Source organism: Mesoplodon densirostris, chromosome 14, assembly GCF_025265405.1.
Source record: "Mesoplodon densirostris isolate mMesDen1 chromosome 14, mMesDen1 primary haplotype, whole genome shotgun sequence".
In the NCBI taxonomy this organism is placed as follows: Eukaryota; Metazoa; Chordata; class Mammalia; order Artiodactyla; family Ziphiidae; genus Mesoplodon; species Mesoplodon densirostris.
Genome location: NC_082674.1, coordinates 70024544 through 70049284, shown reverse-complemented (window position 1 = coordinate 70049284; position 24741 = coordinate 70024544). Strand labels below are relative to the sequence as shown.

At 43.6% G+C, this 24741-nt stretch overlaps 1 pseudogene; it reads right to left on the bottom strand.

Annotated features, from left to right (window-relative positions):
• Window positions 1–7427: 7427 nt before the first annotated feature.
• The window catches only part of LOC132501384 (geranylgeranyl transferase type-2 subunit beta-like), a 36052-nt pseudogene continuing 18738 nt past the window's right edge, over window positions 7428–24741 (bottom strand).

The window sequence follows — 24741 nt, the reverse complement described above, 5'->3', positions numbered from 1 at the left end:
TTCTCTGTCTGACTTATTCCACTTAGTATGATCATCTCTAAGTCCATCCATGTTGCTGCAGATGGCATTATTTCATTCATTTTTATGGCTGAGTAATATTTAAAACCGAGCCCAGGGCCCCTCAGAGAAGGTCACACATCCTAAAGGGGGCCAGCCCCCCTCCATTATCCCTTCCATATCCCGCTGAGCCCCACCCCCATCAAGGCCCTGGGTTTCCACCAGGGCCCCCTGGGGCCTCACATCCATCCCCCTTTCCCTCCCACCCATCTGCCCGGTGACGCCTACCGTCACCATCTGCACATGGTATACTTTGCTCAAAGCCTTTGGCATGTCCTCACCTCCACACTGGGCACAGCTCTCCCGGACAGCACCTTAGGCCCTGATTTCCTGACTTGACTCCTTTTCATGCCTCATCCGGACACACAGCGTGGTGTGAATGTTCTGGTCTCTCCCCTAACTGTCCTCCGTGCAGCTCGCCCTCCAAGCCCTGTCTCTCTGAAACCCTACCCTCTCCATCTGTGTCCGTGGAAACTCTCCAAACGCCAGGGCCTCCCTCTTCCAAGTGTTTCCTGGCCTCTGACCTCGGTCTGATGGCTTCTTTCCGGTCAGCCCACATGTCCTGCAAGGGCTGGTGTGCTTTCATCCTTTAAACCTCCCGCTCGCCCAGGGCCAGGCTCTATTTCTGTCGCCTGAAGCTCAGCGGGGCTGGTAACCTCACACAAGGCTACTTGCACTGGCAAGCGGTGGCCTAGGGCTGCACCCGCTACACCTCCACAGTCTGGCTCAGAGGCCGTGCCTGTCCCTTGCCTTGTGCTGCGGCTGGTCCTCCTGCATTTCTCCTGAACCCACACTAGACAACGAGCTCTTTGAAGAAAATGGATCTTTCTCATCTTCGTTTTCCTTGAGGTGCTTTGTTTGTCTCTACCTTCAGCCCGTATGTTTCTGTGACGGAGCAGGAAGTTTTGAAACACTGGGTTAACCCAGGAAGATGCAGTGACCAAATATATTATCTTACATTTCCGAAAACTCAACCAATGAAGGATTCTTTGGTGCGACAACAGCCGTTTTCAAAAACAATGTCCTTTGGGGACCATTTAGGGAATGTGAATTTGTCAGTCGCACTTAGGAATCAGTACATTCAACTCTGTGCTGGTTGCTGCCTTCCTTCCAAATGAGAGCCCTGCCGGGGGGATCTCTGGTCCGGGTCCCCCCACTCTTACCCTTCTGTTGGGTTTTTCATAAGCACTGTCTGCACCTCACACTGCCCCTCCCCCGAGGCTAGGCTATGAAAGCCGAAGGAGGAAGCCAGATTTCTTAGGGCCTGATATTTCTTTTCTTCTCACTGGATCTGGGGGAGCCAGCTTCTTCCAGAGCTTCTGTGAGGCCCAGCTGGGAGTGGTTCTCATCTCTGCTCCTTTGTCCCTTAGGACCAGTGATGCAGAGTGAAAACTGAGGGGGGTTAGACAGAGGGCAAGTGGTCAACAGGAATTTAGAGGGTATGGGACTTCCCTGGTGGTCTAGTGGTTAAGACTCCACGCTTCCAATGCAGAGGACACAGGTTCGATACCCGATGGGAGAACTAAGGTCCCACATGCCACGCAGCCAAAAAAATAAAAAAATAAAAAAGAGATGTGCAACAATTAAATACATTGTAAAATAATATTTAATGACATGGAAAATGTTCATCCTATATTATTGAATGAGGGGAAAAAAGGGATTATAAAGCAGAATGTGTAATAGAGTCCCGTTCTTATATTTTTATATTTAGATAAATATGTGTGTATTGTACTTTACCCATAGACATTTGGGAAAATACTTATTGTAAAAAGGACAACAAACTTTCCAAAGATATTCACCAAAATGTTTTCAGCATCTGGGTAGCAAATTTTGAATGAAACTGTCTTCCCTTATTTATTTATTTATTTATTTATTGCGGTACGCTGGCCTCTCACTGCCGTGGCCTCTCCCACCGCGGAGCACAGGCTCCAGACGCGCAGGCCCAGCAGCCATGGCTCACGGGCCCAGCCGCTCCACGGCATGTGGGATCCTCCCGGACCGGGGCACGAACCTGTGTCCCCTGCATCAGCAGGCGGACTCCCAACCACTGTGCCACCAGGGAAGCCCATGTCTTCTCTTTTTAAAAATGTATATTTAAAAATTTTCTCCGCCTATGGTGTGTTACTTTGGGACATGTGTGTTTTGCATGGAGCTGGAAACTTACAAGCAAATCTGCATGTGACACACGGGCTTCCTCTGCTGGCACCCTCTCCTCACCTCACCTCTCACAATCCCCCCCCACCCCCCCAATGCTGACCAGAGAAAGAAGAGGAAGTAGGTGCCACCAAAGGCCCTTCCCTGCAATCTGCAGGCATGTGATTGCCTTGCGGGGCAGGAGCTTAGTCAGGAGAGCACCACTTCCCCTCCTGGCGGGAATTCCAGGGCTGAGGTGGTGATGTGATTTGACCTGTGAGGGTGTGACCGCCAGGAGGAAAAGGGAACTGAGCTGAGCTGTCCTGATTCCCCCATCTGATGTGGCCACCGCAGTGCCCCCCTTGCTGGAGTTGCCTTTTGCCACGCTTGGGGCTGGATGACAGCCCAGGGCTTCCTGGCGGTTCCCTTCCTGGGACCCTGTGAGGTGGGGACGGGGTGATGGCTCGGGGGTGCCCACCACCCTGCCAGCCAAGACCCCTCTCTGGCCCTCTAGCTCTCCTACTCCAAAAGTCCATCAGCCGCCCTGCTCCCTACCTCTTCTCTGCCCACCAGAGCTAGCCCACGGTGAGCATTCTAGAAATGCTGGCTCCGAGCTCCACCCTGATTCCACACTGCTCGTCACACCTCTGCTGGGACAGAGATCTCTTCCTAACTCCGGCCCTCTCCCTCCCCCCTTGCTGGAAATCCAGCCTAAGGGACAAGAAGGGAGCTCACTTCAAAGAACACCCCATCCCCACATCTCCACATGCCCCAGCTTCAGATAAAAGGAATGGGGAGAGAAAGCATGAACACGATGAAATCAAACCCAGAGCATCTGAAGAGGTGGACACTGTGTCCTACTTGTCCCTGACGGCCCCATTGGAAGTGAGACCTGCCCGGGTCCGTGTTTGTGGCCTCATCCTGCCTGGACGACCATCCCCCTGACTTCCTCCATCCCCTCCTTCTGCACAAAGCTTCCCAGCCCATGTCAACTCATGATAGCTGCTCCCGCCAGGGCTTATACTACAATTTCACTGTTCATCTGTTTATATCTCCTCTCCTCCCAGATGTAAAGCTCTTGGAGGATTGAAAGCAATTCCTGGATGCAGTGAAATGCACTGGTCTTGGGACTGAGACCGGGGCAAACGCCTGGCTCAGCCCTGTGGTGGTTCTAAGACCCTGGGTAAGTCGCTGCCTCCAGGCTTGGTTACCTCATCTGTCAATCAGGCAGCAATCATCTCTACCTGGTGGAAAGATGAAATGAGACAACAGGTGTAAGGGTTCTGGTCATTTAGTTATTTCCTGAACATCTGACACCTTGCCATCTTCCCAGTACCTTCCCTAGCGCAGGGCTTTTCATGTAGTAAATGTTCAATACATGTTTGCTGATTGAGCGACAGATCATGAAATCCACTCCATTCCTCCCTGCATCTTATCTGCATATCTCAGAGAGTTGGCCTTTAGGACTGTGTCACAGAAGGGTTTGGATGTATACTTCGATAGCCACCAGAAATTGGAGATAAATATTACTGATTTTTCTTTCTGACTTACTTCACTCTGTATGACAGACTCTAGGTCTATCCACCTCATTACAAATAGCTCAATTTCATTTCTTTTTATGGCTGAGTCATATTCCATTGTATACATGTGCCACATCTTCTTTATCCATTCATTGGACGATGGACACTTAGGTTGTTTTCATCTCTGGGCTATTGTAAATAGAGCTGCAATGAACATTTTGGTACATGACTCTTTTTGAATTATGGTTTTCTCAGGGTATATGCCCAGTAGTGGGATTGCTGGGTCATATGGTAGTTCTATTTGTAGTTTTTTAAGGAACCTCCATACTATTCTCCATAGTGGCTGTACCAATTCACATTCGCACCAGCAGTGCAAGACAAATACGGTATGCTAACACATATATATGGAATTTAAGAAAAAAAAATGTCATGAAGAACCTAGGGGTAAAACAGGAATAAAGACACAGACCTACTTGAGAATGGACTTGAGGATATGGGGAGGGGGTAGGGTAAGCTGTGACAAAGTGAGAGAGAGGCATGGACATATATACCCTACCAAACGTAAAATAGATAGCTAGTGGGAAGCAGCCGCATAGCACAGAGAGATCAGCTCGGTGCTTTGTGACCAACTGGAGGGGTGGGATAGGGAGGGTGGGAGGGAGGGAGACGCAAGAGGGAAAGGATATGGGAACAGATGTATATGTATAACTGATTCACTTTGTTATAAAGCAGAAACTAATAAAAAAATAAATAAATAAAATAAAGAAAAAAATATTACTGATTTTTACTTAATCCATCTATAAAGTGGTCTAAGGGTTTTTTTGTTCCATAAGTTTATTACACCCAGAGAAAAATATCATGAAAATACCATGTTCGAGAGAAACTCTATACCAGCCAGTCCTAATGGAGTAGGTCTTGTATGACCGACCGGTAGTCTCTTCCACAAAAGAGATTTAAGACAGTGGGATCTATTCAATGGAATGTAGTGTGCGGGTCAGGGGGTTGTCCAGAAACAGATGGCATACCCAAAAGGGGTACCTGGAAAAGAGTTTGTTAAAACGCATTTTATTTACAAAGGGTAGTGAGAGACTAAAAAGGAATGTGAACTACTCTGTGTTACAATGATGGGGAGTTTTAGCTCTCCCGGACCTGAAGGGGCCAAGGAAAGGAGGAGTGATTGGTACCCAGCAGGACCTGTGCTGCCAGAGGGCCACCGACATGAGCTGCTCTCTCCATCAGAGGAATGCAGGCCTGCAGAGAGGGAGCTGGTGGAACCCACAGCCCGACTTTCCTCTCCACTTGTCCTCCAATACCTGCTGGGGTTTCCATTGGCTCGACGCAACCAAAAGCCGAAAGGAAGTGAGCTATGTTGGTAATCCACGGAGGTTAGTCCCTAGGGCACAAGAGTTGGGTGGACAGTGAATCTGAAAGGCAAAGCAAGAATATCCAGCATGATAGGAGAAGAGAAAGAAAAGTCAAAAGAAATTATAGTAAATAAGAACACCACCACAAAATAGATGCTAGAAATGAATCCAAATATTTTAGTAATCATAATAAAAGTAAATAGATTTGAAGAGACTCTCAGGTTGAAAAAAACAAAATCACTGACTATCATAATTTCCATTTAAAGGAGATAAGCCTCCAGCATAGAGATATCAATAGGAGGAAAATAACTAGAAAAAGGTATAGTATGTAAATATTAACAAAAGGAAGGCTTCTCTTGTAATATTAGTATTAAACCTGAGAGAAGTGAAGGTGAAAATTTTTCATGTAAATGAAGAAACAAATACACCAAAACGATATAAAAATCATGAAATCATACCTATTTAATAGTATAATCTTAAAATTACGAAGCTAAAATTGATGGATTTACATGGGAAAATGGACAAATCTATAATCACAGCAGGAGATTTTAAAGCATATCTCTCAGAAACTGACAGATAAAGCAGACCCAAAATTATAGGAAATTAAGGCCCTCCAAATTTGAAAAAAAACACAAACATTTAAAACAGACTAACTCTAGGGGGTAACATTTAGGCTCCTGCACCTGTCAAATAGATGACACACATTTTTTCCAAGCACAAATGGAACATTGTCACAACTTGATCATGCTAGGCCACAAAGGAAGTCTCCACAAATTTAACGATTCAGTATCATAAAGGCCCATGTTCTCTGAAAGCAATGCAGTATTAGTGATTATTAGAAATCACCAATAAAAAGATATCCAAACCACTTCTCCCATGTATATTGAAACTAAATGACACATTTCTAAATACTTCCTAATTTAAAGATAAAATTCAAGGGAAATTGGGCCTCCCTGGTGGCGCAAGTGGTTAAGAGTCCGCCTGCCGATGCAGGGGATACGGGTTCGTGCCCCGGTATGGGAGGATCCCATATGCCGCGGAGCGGCTGGGCCCGTGAGCCATGGCCGCTGGGCCTGCGCATCCGGAGCCTGTGCTCCGCAACGGGAGAGGCCACAACAGTGAGAGGCCCACATACCGCAAAAAGAAAAAGAAAAAAAAAAAAAATTCAAGGGAAATTATAAAACATTTAAAACTAGTAATTATGAAAATTCAACATATAACTCTTGGAACGCAGCTAAAGAAGCGGTTACGGGGAAAATCAGAGCCTTTAATATGTATATTAGAAAAACAAGAAAACTAAATTAATGAGCTGGGAGTTAAGCTCACAAAGCTAGGAAAAACCAATAGTGAATTTAGTATTTGTCTTAAGGAGTGTTACATTTCAATGGGATGACATGTATATACATATATTTTTCTATCCAACATGCAGCAAATTTATAAGGTGCTCTTTTCTGTTGCTGTAGCTGTTATGCTTAGTTTGACTTAGCACATAATAGATGCTCAATACATTCCTTTTTTTTAACATCTGTATTGGAGTATAATTGCTTTACAATGGTGTGTTAGCTTCTGCTTTATAACAAAGTGAATCAGCTAAACATATACATATATTGCCATATCTCCTCCCTCTTGTGTCTCCCTCCCACCCTCCCTATCCCACCCCTCTAGGTGGTCACAAAGCACCGAGCTGATCTCCTTGTGCTATGTGGCTGTTTCCCACTAGCTAGCTATTTTACATTTGGTAGTGTATATATGTCCATATATACACTACCACTCTCTCACTTCGTCCCAGCTTACCCTTCCCCCTCCCCATGTCCTCAAGTCCGTTCTCTACGTCTGCATCTTTATTCCTGTCCTGCCCCTAGGTTCTTCAGAACCTTTTTTTTTTTAAGATTCCATATTTATGTGTTAGCATACGGTATTTATTTTTCTCTTTCCTTTTTTATTTTTTTCATCTTTTAATTCCTATGGGGTTGATCAATTCTTTACCAGTTAACATTCTCATTGACAAAAACCAATTTATATTAACTATAGTTATATATAACATATCAGGGGAGTACATGGGAAAATCAGAACACAAGACTTCTTCAGCTAAATAGAGTTCAACTCAGTTCACTGTTATGGGGACAAAGAAGATAACAAATACACTGAAGCATAAACAAAATATTACACTCAGAATAACAGCATTCCAGAAGAAAACAGAAAGCTGAAGATACAATAAAGGTCTTTAATTCCCAATATGTATAATTATATAATTTATTAAAATCAACATAATTCATGTACAAAATATTAACATGACAGTCATAAAGTTTGTTAAGCACTTCAAATACTGAAATGTTAAAACAGTAAAACTGCACTAAGCAACTTTTGCATCAAGGGATCTAATCCAGCTCACTAGTTCAGGCTGAACATTCACTCTCCGAAGTATTTCTTCAGGCATGCAAAAAACAGGGCTAACAGGTTTAATCTGTTCTTCTCCCCAAAGTGACAATCCAGCAATTCCAAATAGAGCATGAAAAGGATCTACCATATCTCCTGGCCTGTCCGCAAATCCTCCCGTTTCTTCATCTTGACATGCTAAAATGAAACTGCGCAGTTTCTCTCCGTCAATCCGATGAAGCCTTCCAATTATCTTTAGGGAAGCCAACACCCACCAAGAATAGCGTACATCTGGTAACTTCTCTGGCCTTCCACTGAGTCCACCTGATGGAAGCTGTCGTTCACAAAGCCACCAACCAAGTAAATCAGAATTTACTCGATGCAACTGACTAGTAATAGCCAGGAATCCTGTGCAACAATAGATCTGCCCAGCATAGGATTCAGAAGCTGGCCTGCAACCAAATCCACCATCAAAGTTCATACATGATAAAACAAATTTGATTGCCTTTTCCACATTAATAGCATCCAGCTTCCCCAATAGAGCCAAAGTTGCCACCACACAAAAAGAGAATGTTGTGTCTATTTCTCCCCAAATATCTCCAGCAAAAAAGCCATCTTCTTTCTGTAGACTCTAGATATATTCTACAACTTTATTTACAGCAATAACATTAATACTATCATAGAGAGTAAGAATCTGGACGGCACTAAGAGTGTACAAAAGATGAGGATCGGGCTTCCCTGGTGGCGCAGTGGTTGAGAGTCCGCCTGCCGATGCAGGGGACACGGGTTCGTGCCCCGGTCTGGGAAGATCCCACATGCTGCGGAGCAGCTGTGTCCGTGAGCCATGGCCGCTGAGCCTGTGTGTCCGGAGCCTGTGCTCCACAACGGGAGAGGCCACAACAGTGAGAGGCCCGTGTACCGCAAAAAAAAAAAAAAAAAAAAAAAAAGATGAGGATCGTGTCCAATACTAGCGCTTATTCTACCACACTCACAATTTGTATGGAAACACAAAAGACCCCGAATAGCCAAAGTGTTGACAAGACTTAATAAATGTCAGAACTTCTTCTCTATTCATGCGATGTAGCTGTCCCATGAGATCCATTACAGTCAGACCCCAATAGATGCCACTCATTCTCAAATATTCAGATATACAGTATTCGTAATCATCTTTCTTTGAGCCATAGGATACTATATAATCTGGATGCTTCTGCACTAATAGGGTGTCGGGTGCATCTGACTTGATAATAACATCCTTCTGTGGTGTGCCCATGTCTGAGAGGGAAAAGAGCTATTTTTCTCTTTCTGACTTACTTCATTCTGTATGACAGTCTCTAGGTCCATCCACCTCACTACAAATAATTCAATTTCGTTTCTTTTTATGGCTGAGTAATATTCCATTGTATATATGTGCCACATCTTCTTTATCCATTCATCTGTCGATGGACACTTAGGTTGGTTCCATGTCCTGGCTATTGTAAATAGAGCTGCAGTGAACATTGTGGTACATGACTCTTTTTGAATTATGGTTTTCTCAGGGTATATGCCCAGTAGTGGGATTGCTGGGTCATATGGTAGCTCTATTTTTAGTTTTTTAAGGAACCTCCATACTGTTCTCCATAGTGGCTGTATCAATTTACATTCCCACCAACAGTGCGAGAGAGTTCCCTTTTCTCCACACCCTCTCCAGCATTTATTGTTTGTAGATGTTTTGATGATGGCCATTCTGACTGGTGTGAGGTATTACCTCATTGTAGTTTTGATTTTCATTTCTCTAATGATTAGTGATGTTGAGCATCCTTTCATGTGTTTGTTGGAAATCTGTATATCTTCTTTGGAGAAATGTCTATTTAGTTCTTCTGCCCATTTTTGGATTGGGTTGTTTGTTTTTTTGATATTGAGCTGCATGAGTTGCTTATAAATTTTGGAGGTTAATCCTTTGTCAGTTGCTTCATTTGCAAATACTTTCTCCTATTCTGAGGGTTGTCTTTTCATATTGCTTATGGTTTCCTTTGCTGTGCAAAAGCTTTTAAGTTTCATTAAGTCCCATGTGTTTATTTTTGTTTTTATTTCCATTTCTCTAGGAGGTGGGTCAAAAAGGACCTTGCTGTGATTTATGTCATAGAGTGTTCTGCCTATGGTTTCCTCTAAGAGTTTTATAGTATCTGGACTTACATTTAGGTCTTTAATCCATTTTGAGTTTATTTTTGTGTATGGTGTTAGGGAGTGTTCTAATTTCATTCTTTTCAATGTAGCTGTCCAGTTTTCCCAGCACCACTTATTGAAGAGGGTATCTTTTCTCCATTGTATATTCTTGCCTCCCTTATCAAAAATAAGGTGACCGTATGTGCATGGGTTTATCTCTGGGCTTTCTATCCTGTTCCACTGATCTATATTTCAGTTTTTGTGTCAGTACCATACTGTCTTGATTACTGTAGCTTTGTAATATAGTCTGAAGTCAGGGAGCCCGATTCCTCCAGCTCTGTTTTTCTTTCTCAAGATTGCTTTGGCTATTCAGGGTCTTTTGTGTTTCCATACAAATTGTGAAATTTTTTGTTCTAGCTCTGTAAAAAATGCCATTGGTAGTTTGATGCGGATTGAATTGAATCTGTAGATTGCTTTGGGTAGTGTAGTCATTTTCACAATGTTGATTCTTCCTATCCAAGAATGTGGTATATCTCTCCATATGTTTGTATCATCTTTGATTTCTTTCATCAGTATCTTATAGTTTTCTGCATACAGGTCTTTTGTCTCCTTAGGTAGGTTTATTCCTAGGTATTTTATTCTTTTTGTTGCAATGGTAAATGGGAATGTTTCCTTAATTTCTCTTTCAGATTTTTCATCATTAGTGTATAGGAATGCAAGAGATTTCTGTGTATTAATTTTGTATCCTGCTACTTTACGAAACTCATTGATTAGCTCTAGTAGTTTTCTGGTAGCATCTTTAGGATTCTCTACGTATAGTATCATGTCATCTGCAAACAGTGACAGCTTTACTTCTTTTTTTCTGATTTGGATTCCTTTATTTATTTTTCTTCTCTGATTGCTGTGGCTAAAACTTCCAAAACTATGTTGAATAATAGTGGTGAGAGTGGACAACCTTGTCTTACTAAATACATTCTTTTTTTTTTTTTTTTTGGCGTTACGCGGGCCTCTCACTGTTGTGGCCTCTCCCATTGCGGAGCACAGGCTCTGGACGCGCAGGCTCAGCGGCCATGGCTCATGGGCCTAGCCGCTCTGTGGCATGTGGGGTCTTCCCAGACCGGGGCACGAACCCGTGTCCCTTGCATCGACAGGCGGTCTCTCAACCACTGCGCCACCAGGGAAGCCCCTAAATACATTCTTGATGCATTAACGAATGGATGAATGCCCAAGAAATTTCCTATTTTCTAGCAGCCATGTTAAAAAAAGATGTAAAAACACAAAACAGGTAAAATTAATTTTAATATTATATTTTATTTAATTCCCTATTTCCAACATATGATCACTTCAACATATAATCCATATAAAAAAATCATGGAGACATTTTATGTTCTCTTTTTCATGCTAAGCCTTAGAAAGCCAGTGTGTATTTCATGCTTAAAGCATACCTCAGTTCAAATGCTAAATTTTCATCAGAAACACTTGACTGGTTTTTAGATTTCATAAAATTTACCATTGAAAAGTATTTTCACATGTCCAAGTTGTTTGAAAATTACTTCAAAGTTTTCTAGTAACTGAATTGTCAGTTTTTAAATTTAAATATTAAAATTAAATCAAAGTAAAAATTCAGTCCTTCACTCATACTGGGCACATTTTACATACTCAATAGCCACAGGTGCCAGAGGCTACACTATTGAACAGTGTAGGTCTAGTCCACATAGACATTCATGCAGCTAGGAATTGCCCTTTCCAAAGATTGCCACCTTCCCTTGTCTGCTGTCCTATGTTGGGATCTGGAACTTTACATTCCGACTTCAATATAAAGATACTTTCCTAAGCTACTATGTAGAAGTGAGGTAGCCTGGGACTATCAAAGTCCTCCCTCCCCCAATAGCCGGTGAAAATTTCTGTTTAACAATAGCACTGATTGATGCTATTTTCTTTCTTTGCCAAGGATCAGTGGACTACACTTCCAAAAAATGTTAAAAACCTTAACTAAGGGAAGCAGAAAGCAGTGAGAATTCCCTGGGTCAGCTCTCTCTCCAGCCTCTAAATTGAGAGCTTCTGAGAATGACATAGAAGGAGAGCTCCACGCCCCCACCCTCCCAGAGCCAGGCCACCTGTCTCCTCCTCCCTCCGCTAGGCTCAGTCAGAAAGGAGGATTTATTTCAGCTAAGAAACTGAACACCGAATCAGGGCATTCTTTACACTTTGGCATAAACTCAAGACTTGCAGAAGCCTTGGAGTCTCCTCACCTCCAGGCCATGCCCTCCTAGCCTCTCAAGGCTGGTCCTTGCAGCTTTTGGGAAGAGAAGCAGAATCAGTTCCAGGGCTCTGCCTCAGGGAGGCCACTGCCTTGCAGTGAACCCAAGGCCAGTCTTTTTGGCTGAGATTCTAAAACAGGAATCAGAAGGGAATCGGGTCTTCCCTACTTATATCATGGACTCCTGTGAAGGTCAAAGGAGAATACATATTCCATGTAAAAATACCTGGAAAAATGTAGAGTATTTTGTGCACCTGAAGTATCTTTTTTAAAAAAAATTTATTTTATTTGGTTATTTTTTATACAGCAGGTACTTATTAGTTATCTATTTTATGCATATTAGTGTATATATGTCAATCCCAGTCTCCCTAAAGTATCATTTTAAAATCATATTGGGGTTTCCCAATCATATTGGTGGTGAGTGGTTAAGAGTCCACCTGCCAACACAGGAGACATGGGTTTGAGCCCTTGTCCAGGAAGATTCCACATGCTGTGGAGCAACTAAGCCCGTGCGCCACAACTACTGAGCCTGTGTGCCACAACTACTGAAGCCCGTGCACCTACAGCCCATGCTCCGCAACAAGAGAAGCCACCGCAATGAGAAGCCCGTGCACCGCAATGAAGAGTAGCCCCTGCTCACCGCGACTAGAGAAAAGCCTGCACACAGCAACAAGGACCCAATGCAGCCAAAATTGAATGAATGAATGAATACATAAATAAATAATAATATTTTTTTAAAATCATGTTGGCTGCAAGTCTTCCAACATACGCCCAGGAAGGACTTAAAAGTTAAGCCCAACAGGTTTTCTCAGTTCTCGATGGGGATATAAATTGGAAAAAAACTTTTTGGAGGGAAATTTGTCAGTATCTACCAAAATGTTAAATGTTCATACCCTGGGAACCATAAATCCCACATTTGCGGGTAACCAGAGAAATACTCTGTTGAAAAAGATGTATATACAAGGGTTTTACTGCAGCGTAGTTTGTAATAGCAAAATTTAAAACCTGCCTCAATTTCCAACTGTAAAAGAGTTAATAAAGAAATCTATGGAATGACAGAGACCTGTGTGTTCTGTGCAAATGAGGCCATAACATTTTGATGGTTTATAAAAGCAGATTACAGATAGAATGAATAAATATGTTATTCATATTGCACTAAAACTGTGGACAGCATCAGTAAATAACCTCTTAGAAGATGGACCTAGTTAGACCTTTCACTTTTTACTTTTTGTTTCTCTATTGTTTGAATTTTACTTTGAGCGTATGCCACTTTTTGATAAGCAAAAGAAGTAAAGATGTTTCCATCGTTAAAAGAACGAAAGAGGGGCCTCCCTGGTGGCGCAGTGGTTAAGAGTCCGCCTGCCGATGCAGGGGATACGGGTTCGTGCCCCGGTCTGGGAGGATCCCATATGCCGCGGAGCGGCTGGGCCCGTGAGCCATGGCCGCTGGGCCTGCGCATCCGGAGCCTGTGCTCCGCAACGGGAGGGGCCACAACAGTGAGAGGCCCACATACCGCAAAAAGAAAAAAAAAAAAAAAAAAAAAAACGAAAGAGAAAAAATTAGGCCAAAAATGTGCTAGCCAATGGGGATTCAAAATGATTTTAAAATGTGGTCCGTTCCTTGAGGGAGTCACAAATTAGCCAGGCATATGTAAAGAAAAGAGCACTTCCTGAACTTCCAAAATCATTATCTCGGCTTTCCAAATCACTTTGTAAATTTTATTTTTAAATGATTACAAGAGAACTTCCTTCCACAATTTTTTAAGATTTTTGTAGCTTTTGATGTTTCAACATATACTTTACTTCACTTTTTCCTTTGTTATTCATTCAGGAAATATTTATCATACACTTCACAGCCAGGTACAGCCAAGGCACTGTACTGTGCGCCATGGTAGAACCAAGGGATTTCATCTTCTGACGTTGGGGAGTTTGCAGTCTGATGGGAAACAGAGATTTACGTAAAGAATAATAATGCAAGATAGAAAAGGATAAGTACCCAAAGAGATGAACCAGATTAAGAATCCCGGGCTTCCCTGGTGGCGCAGTGTTTGAGAGTCTGCCTGCCGATGCAGGGGACACGGGTTTGTGCCCCGGTCCAGGAAGATCCCACATGCCGCGGAGTGGCTGGGCCCGTGAGCCATGGCCGCTGAGCCTGTGCGTCCGGAGCCTGTGCTCCGCAGCGGGAGAGGCCACGACAGTGAGAGGCCTGCCTAGGGCAAAAAAAAAAAAAAAAAAAAAAAGAATTCCAGGGCCTCAGAGAGCATGTCCTGGGGACTGTAACAGGCAAAAGGATGGCCAAGGCTTTGTGAAAGGGGGTGGGAAGGAGTGGTAGGATTTGCAAAAGCAAACAGCACTTTCCAGATTTAGAGCTGAACTGAGAAATGTATAGTAGTTACAGCAAGTGCTGAAGCTTACTGCTGTTGTTTTTATTTCCAGTGACTAAATCCGACCCGCCTGCACACACCCACTCCTTTGTGTCGTTAACCAAAACCGGAGCACAGGGACTGGGTGCCACTGGTGGTCTACACTCCCCTGCCCCCAGGAGCATGACCCAGGGGTGGGCTGGGGGAGCCGTGGCTGAGTTTCGGCAGTGCTGCTTCAGTGTTACCACCCCTCGTACCATAAAAGCAGCTCTTGGATAGAATTTTCTGGTCATTGGAAACCCCTCAGCAAACCTGATCTCTGAACTGAGTCAAAAGTCACGTGTGTGTGAAACCCACACTCCACCTCCTGCACATCTGAAAAGAGCTCAAGTTCACCAGGGCCCTGACACCAGCATGAGTGGAACCAGGCCCTTGAGCAAACGTCTCTCTGTGAAACGGCAACTCTAACAATTTCCTCCTAAATCCTTATTTCAACATGCTAGGACGTCCCTCAGTAAAGATGCTCATTGTCTCCTTTTTAATTTGTTCTCACCGTGGTTTAAGGAAAGCTTGCATGAAGGTCACCCCTTCCTCTCCTGATAACCAGGAGGAGCTGAGACATGCGGCTGGTGGCTGTGATGGAATAAAACACTCTAGCAAACACCTGGGAACCACTGAGACTGTCAGCACAGATGTTCCAGGGCACAGTTGCCAGGATGGTTCCCTTGCATCCTGCTTTGTAGACATTTGTTAAGCGGTGAACATGTCCCAGGCACAGGGGATGCAAAAATGATTGACCTGGTCCTTAACCTCCAGGCAGCTGTGGGCTGGTGACAGAGACATGGCAAATCAGATTAACGGCTGCCATTATCTGGGGCTTCCTCTGGGTCAGATGCTGTGCCGGTGTGGTCTCAGTCCTACTCTACAACCCTGCAAGGTAGGTTTTGTTAGATTCTTTTTTTTTTTTTGCGGTACACGGGCCTCTCACTGCTGTGGCCTCTCCCGTTGTGGAGCACAGGCTCCGGACGCGCAGGCTCAGCAGCCATGGCTCACGGGCCCAGCCACTCCGCGGCACGTGGGATCTTCCCGGACCGGGGCACGAACCCGTGTTCCCTGCATCGGCAGGCGGACTCTCAACCACTTGCGCCACCAGGGAAGCCCGGTTTTGTTAGATTCTTTCCACCAATGAAGCAGCAGAGAGCTCGCGGGGCCCAGGGGAGGCGAGCAGAGCAGGGAGCGCGAGGTAGAGGCTGGGGGAGAAGGGGTCTGTCCACAGACAGCTGAGGGGCACCCAAGGCCTGCAGTGAAGAGCAGGAGAGCACACAGAGCCTGGGGATCCTGATAAAGCAGACAGGACTGTATGAGGCAGGGGGACAGGTAGGCAAACAGCCCTGAGACCAGCGAGGTCTACAGGGACAGAGTCCCGAATCCAGGAGGCTGGAGAGAAATGGCCCCGCTCGTGACCAGGAAACATGCAAGGGCCCTGCCTCCAGTGCAGAAGTGCCCTGAGCTCTGTCTTCTTTTCACCCAGGAATTTTCTTCCCCTCGGTAGCCTGCTTTCCTCGCGCATTGTGTGTTCACCACAGACCAGATTCTCCAGTGGGAGCGAGTGGACCCTTGGGCTGGTCAGCTATGCACTGGTCCCAGAGGTTTATTTACCTTTTCCCCCATCTCCCAAAAGCTCTGCTGGTAGTGGTCAAACTCGACCTGTGACACCGGGCAAGACACACTTCCTGTAGAGGCTTGTTGACTCATGTGTATAATGTTCAGGGTTGGACTCAATGATTTCCAAGGTCCCTCCCGGCTCTCAGTATCCAAAGGCCTCAGTCAGCATTTTGAGAAGCAAGATGCATTCTCACACATCTTCACCTCTATTTGATGAGCTATTTTATTGCAATAATCAAACCTTGCACATGAAAAGAAGTATCCTAAGTCCTAAGCATCTTGTTACACATGGGGGAAAAAAGGTATCCTAAGCCCTAGTGTATTGACAGAATACGGAAATGTAAGTTTTGAAGATTTTACAAGTAGCTGGTGGGACTTCCCTGGTGGTCCAGTGGTTAAGACTCCACGCTCCCAATGCAGGGGGCCCGGGGTTCAATCCCTGGTCAGGGAACTAGATCCCGAATGCCGCAACGAAGATTCCACGTGCTGCAACTAAGACCTGGTGCAGCCAAATAAATAAATTTAAAAATATTTTTTAAAAAAGTAACGGGTGTCAGAGAACGCAGGTTTTAATCTAGGTCCTATCACCTATTGGCTACTGAACTTTAGACTCTGCCTGAACCCCAGTTTCTACATCTTACAGTTCTAGGAAAGCATCTTACCGTGTAGAGCTGTTGCAAAGATGAGATAAGATGACGGATAGAGAAGAGTTTTTGTAAAGATAAGAAACTAGACAAGTGTGTGTTAGGAATGGAATTTCCAGCATTAAATTCTTGATGGCCCATGATTTGGCTGGCACGCAAACAACAAGAGGAAACGTACTATGGGTGAACCCAGGCAATTATGGATCAGGACCTGGTAAAGTGGGGGAAAGCTTGCTGACAACATGAGAATTGGAAAAAGGTGATTGGATTTCAGCTGAGGAGAAGGGTGGGAGCACTGGTGAGCGTACGGAGGATTTTAGAGGAAAGATAGAAATTCATGAAGCAGGTTCTTCTTTATGTAAACATATCTCCTCCTACGGGAAACCAAGCACGGGGGTCAGAGAGTGCTGGAGTTCACGGTGCTTCTCAGATTGCTCTCCTTGGGATCATATGACCACCCCAATCACAGCGTTTAAGGATGAGGAAACAGACCAGGGAAGGTGAGGTGACTTACCCGGGGTCACAGGAGTGGGAGCAAACTCAAGGGACCCAGGAAAGGAAACATGGAAGAGTGAGGGGGGCAGTCAGCACTTGAGCCGGCATCTGGGGTTAGACAGAGGGCAGATCTCACCTCATTCCAAGGGGTTGTACAGGATCCCACCAGAAAAGGATTCTGACATCAAAGGCGACCTCCTCTGGTGTAAGAAGCAGGCTAGAACCAACGGGACACAGGTATATGCCTTAAGCTGTATCAAACTAGGTTCCGTGACAAAAATGTAAGTTTATACATTACCCACCTCTATACAATATCAGTAGATTCCTCACATCACGGTGAAGTAATTTTGCATGCTATGTGGCTTCCCTGGGCACAGGATGTGCAAATGAACCACTGACAATTGGTTTGTTGTGGTCACATCCCCATTAAAATGGTGGAAATTGGGACTTCCCTGGTGGCGCAGTGGCTAAGACCCCATGCTCCCAATGCAGGGGGCCGGAGTGTGATCCCTGGCCAGGGAATTAGATCCCACATGCATGCTGCAACTAAGAGTTCACATGCCCCAACTAAGGAGCCCACATGCAGCAACTAAGACCCAGCACAACCAAATAAATAAATAAATATTTTAAAAAATTATTAAAAAAATAAAGGTGCTTAAATACTAATTGAGAGGGGGAAAATGGTGGAAATTATTATTGTGTTATAACTATTATATATTCAGGGCCTTCGATGTGTCCTGTGCTGCACTATTATCTATATAACCCCCAGTCTGCACAGGGACCCATTGACATAGATATTTGCAGACGAGGAAACTGATGCTCAGAAAAGTTAGGTAATTTGCCTAAGGTCACACAGCTGCTAAGTGGCAGAGCCCAGGTTTAAACCCAGTCATGCCTGGTTCCAAAGCCTGGCTGCTCTTCCCCACACCGGTGCGTGCTGCTCTAGGTCATGGTGACGGCTGAGAAGCAAATGCAAGGGCCAAAACTCTGGATGGTCCTTGTATCAAAATCATTAAACCAATCAAATGTTTCAACTTAAATCAGCAATGAAAATCATCATTTCCTGGACTGGGAGTTTGGGATTAGCAGATGCAAACATATATAAGATGGATAAACAACAAGTCCTACTGTATAGCACAGGGAACTATATTCAATTTCCTGTGATAAACCATAATGGAAAAGAATATGAAAAAGAATATATATGTATAACTGAATCACTCTGCTGTACAGCAGAAATTAACACAACATTGGAAATCAACTATACTTCAATAAAATAAATTTTAAAAAAATCATCATTTCCACACTGTAACTACTGTTCTGTTTCTTTCAGGACATTACTTCCTAAGTTTGGTGTTGAGAGCAAGTGCCAAGGTAGCAAGTAGTCCATTAACATAGGACCTCAAAGTAGCTGAGGACCCATTTTGGGGGGTGCTGTTCATTGGACAGGAAAATATTTATCCTCAGATAACATTAGCTGAGTAATTCAACAGATACTTTCTGAGCATCAGCAATTACTAAATCCCATGTACACTACCTGGGAAGGAGTGGTTTCTTCATAAGACCTATAGGTGACACTTAAGAAGACAACACCATTATATTTGACTAATGTTTATGAAGTGTCTTGGGACTCTTTTTAGAGATCTTCTGTATTAGCTGACTCAATAATTTCATCCACCTGGGCTATGGAAGAGGACTGATGAAAAGATGCCCTATTTTCATAACATGATTTAGAAGTCTAGAAGAAAAATAAAGAAAGAATTAAATTCAAAATGATAAGTTTGGAGACAAGAATAAGTGTCTTAGGCAAGATGAAGGGAAGTGGCCCCAAGTTGCTACTGTGCGGATGGCCAGAGGCACTGGCCACGGAAGTGCCCGCATCCCTGGATGCTCCAAGGCCACTCTTGTTATCCTTTCACAAGTGTCAGGGACCTGGAAAGAGAGGGGCAGCAAGCCAAGCTGGAAACATTCTTGTGAGGGTAGTACTGGGTCTTAGGGGTCCCTGACCTTATTTCAGGAAACTCCCCCTTTAAAAATATCCATCAATAAAAATAATTACATTTATTAAGTATCTACTAAGAGCTAGCCCCTACAGCAATGTCCTCAGATGCTATTTCTCTTTTTTAACCCACTACCTGGTGAACTAGGTTTTGATATCTGATTTTTGGACATGAAGAAAACAAATTCAGTGGGGTTAACTTGACCAAGTTTACATATCCAAGATTTTCACCCTTGCTTTTCCAAATCTAGGACCCAAGCATTTCCCTCCATTTCATGCAGACTTCCTCTCTTTAAGCCAACCAACATTTACTGAAAGTTCTCTCTGAGTAGTCTCAAACTGTTGTGGAATTCAAGAAAGCAAAAAACATACTTCTGGACAGCAGGGATCTTAAAATCTAGAAGAGCAGATTTTAAGATTATAAGACAATACCTAACACTATTAGAGGCAATAAAGAGAATTAAATGAATGAATGATATTGGCCTATAATTTTCTTTTTTTTGTAGTATCTTGGTCTGGTTTTGGTACCAGGGTGATGGTGGCTTCATAGAATGAGTTTGGGACTATTCCTTCCTCTGCAATTTTTTGGAATAGTTTCAGAAGGATGTGACTGACAAGGGATTAGTCTCTAAAATTTACAAACAGCTCATGTGGCTCAATATCAAAGAAACAAACAACCCAACCAAAAAATGGGCAGAAGAACTAAATAGACATTTCTCCAAGGAAGACATACAGATGGCCAAGAGGCACATGAAAAAATACTCAACATTGCTAATTATTAGAGAAATGCAAATCAAAACTACAATGAGATATCACCTCACACCAGTCAGAATGGCCATCATCAAAAAATCTACAAACAGGGCCTCCCTGGTGGCGCAAGTGGTTGAGAGTCCGCCTGCCGATGCAGGGGATACGGGTTCGTGCCCCGGTCTGGGAGGATCCCATATGCCGCGGAGCGGCTGGGCCCGTGAGCCATGGCCGCTGAGCCTGCGCGTCCGGGGCCTGCGCGTCCGGAGCCTGTGCTCCGCAACGGGGGAGGCCACAACAGTGAGAGGCCCGCATACCGCAAAAAAAAAAAAAAAAAAAAATCTACAAACAGTAAATGCTGGAGAGGGTGTGGAGAAAAGGGAACCCTCTTGCACTGTTGGTGGGAATGTAAATTGGTGCAGCCACTATGGAGAACAGTATGGAAGTTCCTTAAAAAACTAAAAGTAGAGCTACCATATGACCAGCAATCCCACTACTGGGCAAATATCGGGAGAAAAACATGGTTTGAAAGGATACATGCACCCCAATGTTCATTGTAGTGCTGTTTACAATAGCCAAGATGTGTAAGCAACCTAAACATCCATTGACATATGAATGGATAAAGAAGATGTAGTAGATACATACAATGGAATATTACTCAGCTATAAAAAAGAATGAAATAATGCCATTTGCAGCAACATGGATGGACCTAAAGATGATCATACTAAGTGAAGTAAGTCAGACAGAGAAAGACAAATCTCATGTGATATTGCTTATATGCGGAATCTAAAAAAAAGATACAAATGAACTTATTTACTTATTTACAAAACTGAAGCAGACTCACAAACTTAGAGAACAAACTTATGGTTACCGGGGAGAAGGGTGGGGGTCAGGGATAAATTAGGAGTTTGGGATTGACATGTACACACTGCTATATTTAAAATAGATAACAAACAACGACCTACTGTATGGCACAGGGAACTCTGCTCAATATTCTGTAGTAACCTAAATGGGAAAAGAATTTGAGAAAGAATAGATATGTGTATATGTATAACTGAATCACTTTGCTGTACACCTGAAACTAACAGAACATTGTTAATCCACGATGCTCAAATACAAAATACAAATTTAAATAAGTAAGTGCATGAAAAGAGGGGCTGGCAGCTTACAGATGGGGAGTGTTGCCCCACACAGAGGGGGAGTTGGGCAGGTCCTGGAATGAGTAGAAACTAGATAGGAACAGGAACAGAGGCGGGCTTGTATGTTCTAGCAGGAAATACCTCCACAGTGAGCTTCCCTGCTTCAGAGGAAGCAAGGGCTAAAATCTTGGTACTTTTGAAAGTTTTTGCTCATAGCATGAGCATTCTGAAGATATTTTTGAAAGTCTTGCTAATTTTCTTTTTTTCAGTTAAAAAGACTATGGAGGATAAAATTTACATAGAGTGAAATGCATAGATTTAAGTATAAATTCGATGATTTTGATAAAAGCACATACACTTGTGTAATCACCACTCCAATAAAATTTAGAACACGTTTGTTACCCTAGAAAGTTCCTTCCTAACCCTTCTCAGCCAGTCCCCACTACCTCATCACCACCCACAGCAGGCAACCATTGTTCTGATTTCTATATCCATAGATTAGAACTTAAATGAAAAGAATCATATAGTCTGCATTATTTTGTGTCTGGCTTCTTTTGTGCTGCACAATGCTTTTGAGGTTAGCTCATGTTGTTGCGTGTATTAGCAGTTCATTTCTTTTTATTTCTGAGTCGTGTTCCATTGTATGGATGTTTTCTTCACTCATTGTTCTTCTGTTGATGGACATTTGTGTCGTTTCCAGTTTGGGCTACTGTGAACGATGTTGCTATGAACATGTTTTCCCCTAATATCATTTTAAAATCCATGTTCTAGACTCTTCTTTTTCCCTCCTTTGTTTATCTTCCGAGAATTCAGATGACGTCCTGCGTGGACGCCAAAAGATCTGGAGCTGAAGCCCCTTTCCTGTTAAGAGTAATTACACCCATGAAAGCCTTTATGTCCAGACCTCTCCATACAAAATAAGAAAAATCAATAATGTATATGTACTTTATTGGTTTTGTAATGAGTTTTGATGAACTTGGATGAAATTATTTGCAAGTTTTGGAAGAGTAGACCAGAGTCCTTTATAGGGACATTCAAAACTAGAAGACAAAGATTCTACACCTTCAAAATTCTAGGGAAAATTATTTCAAAACCAAAATTCTACCAAACGCCACTTGAGGGTGAGGGTAGAAGGAACTTTCTGAAACTTAACCTCACCTGTCACCTCCCATGCTTTTTCTTAAGGAATGCTGTGCTATGCCAAAATGAGGGAGCGATCCAAGCTGAGGGTCCAGGAATAGGTACCCTGACCCAGGTGAGAGGGAGGGGCAGCCCCCTACTGACAGTGGGGAGGCCCTTCTTGCTGTGGCCATGGAGCAGCAGGCCGGCAGGCCACCAGTGCCAGTAGGAACAGGTGGACAGAGGGTTGCAGAAGGGCTGGCCTCAAGGGAAAAAATGAAATGGGTAAATGACCTACTGTATTCGAACATACTGAGAGGCAATGTACATATTGGGAGATTTATAAGAATTGAGATAAATTAGTAATTGGCATAGCGACATCTAAATAGAAAAATTAAGACTGCTATTATTCTCTTAAGAAAGCAAAAGCAAAAAAAAAAAGGTTGGACAAGAAAGAAAATGTAGTTAATTTTAGTTAATTATAGTACACCACATGGCTAAGCTTTGAGTAATATTTTCATAGCCGTAGTAATATAAATACAAGATCCTGATTTCTACTTAGTAGAATATATTTATTTTTATTGGGAGGGAAAATATAATGTATGAGACCTAATTCTTTTCTTCCACGGAAGGGAGACAAAGGATAATATCAAAGCAGGAAAAAAATCAAGAAATAGCAGCATAAGCAAGTTATTTTCAACATATGGAGGCAAAAGTCAAAATAAACAACTAAACTAGATGGAACTAGGAACCTCTTGAAATGAGAATCAAGGGTGGGCAGGCTGGCACGGGGGCTGCTGCTTTTGTTACAAGCTTATATAGCGATTTCACTTTCTGGGACTTCCCTGGTGGTCCAGTGGTTAAGACTCTGCACTTCCAATGCAGGGGACACTGGTTCGATCCCTGGTCAGAGAACTAAGATCCCACGTGCTGTGCAGTGCAGCCAAAAAAAAAAAAAAAAAAAAAAGATTTCACTTTCTAATGTATGTGTATAACTTTAAAAATTAGAATTTTCATAAAGCAGAAACTAATAAAAAAAATTAGAATTTTCGGGCTTCCCTGGTGGTGCAGTGGTTGAGAGTCCGCCTGCCGACGCAGGGGACATGGGTTCGTGCCCCGGTCCGGGAGGATCCCACATGCCGCGGAGCGGCTGGGCGCATGAGCCACGGCTGCTGAGCCTGCGCGTCCGGAGCCTGTGCTCCGCAACAGGAGAGGCCACAACACTGAGAGGCCCACGTATCGCAAAAAAAAAAAAAAAAAAAGAATTTTCTAAAGAAAAGGTAAAAGATAGGTTTCCAGGCATCTTTAAGTGTCTAGAAACATGAGCACATTAAATGATGCAGGATACGACACATTTCAAAACCCCTGTCCTGCAGGACTCAGCCACCCACAAGTCCTCAGGGTGACATCCCAGCCTATTCAGACCCTCCTCTGGTTCCTCCTTCCAAGCTGGTCTTTAAGTCACTAAAGACGGATGGATTTGTCTTTGGAGGTTTATACCCAGTGACCAGGATGCATGCTCTAGTGACAGTCCTCTGTTTATTTTTAGCATGAGAAAGAAATGCATAGGTTGCCGGCGAATGAACTAAATGTTATATTTAGCTGGGAAGATAACATATCCCTAATGTCTGGATTTATCAAAACAAATTCCAGATGGCAGGCAAGCCATAGAGAGGGGCCATCTGCTAAGTTACAGCAGGGCTCATTTTTTTTAAAGGTGATAAGTAGTAAATGTCAAAACTTCTGATGGTGAAAATATATCTATCTATTGCTACTACTGGAGTAGCCATCCTGAGCCATACACCCTATATGTGCTAATTTAAATATCTGTCACATTATGCTCTGTCAAATAACTGAATGATGAACTATGTTTTTTAAAAAAACAAAAAACACAGTGGGGACTTCCTTGGTGGCACAGTGGTTAAGAATCCACCTGCCAATGCAGGGTACCCGGGTTCAAACCCTGGCCCGGGAAGTTCCCACATGCCGAGGAGCAACTAAGCCTGTGCGTCACAACTACTGAGCCTGCGCTCTAGAGCCTGCAAGCCACAACTACTGAGCCCACATGCCACAACTACTGAAGCCTGTGCGCCTAGAGCCCGTGCTCTGCAACAAGAGAAGCCACCGCAATGAGAAGCCGTGCACCGCAACGAAGAGTAGCCCCCGCTCCCCGCCACTAGAGAAAGCCCGCGCGCAGCAACGAAGACCCAATGCAGCCAAAAATACATTAAGAAAACCCAAAACCACACAGTGAACATAGTAAGGTCTTAATGTATACCTGCTAAACATATATTGTATGGCGACAGCCATAACCATTTCACAGGCTACAATTACACAAATTGAGAGTAGAAACCAGTAAAAACCAAAATTTTTTTCAAAATGATTTAAGATGTTGCTGCCATTTTTGATTTAGCAGAGCAGTGCTATTTTTAGTGCGTTTTCTGTTTGACAGGATGTTTCTTGCACATATTTTCTGCTCTCCCCACTCCCACTGCCCCCTCTGAAACTGATCATTACATGCCTGTGTTTATTGACCCCCTCACCCCCAGCCCCGGGCCCTGCTTGCACACAACTGCCAGCTTAATCTTCTTTAAACATCGCTCTGTTTATATAACTTCCCAGCTCGAAAAAGTCAATACCTCTCCAACGTCCAGAAGATAATGTTCAAGCTTCTACTCACTGACACCCCACTTTCCCACCCCACGCCTCATGTAAATCCCCC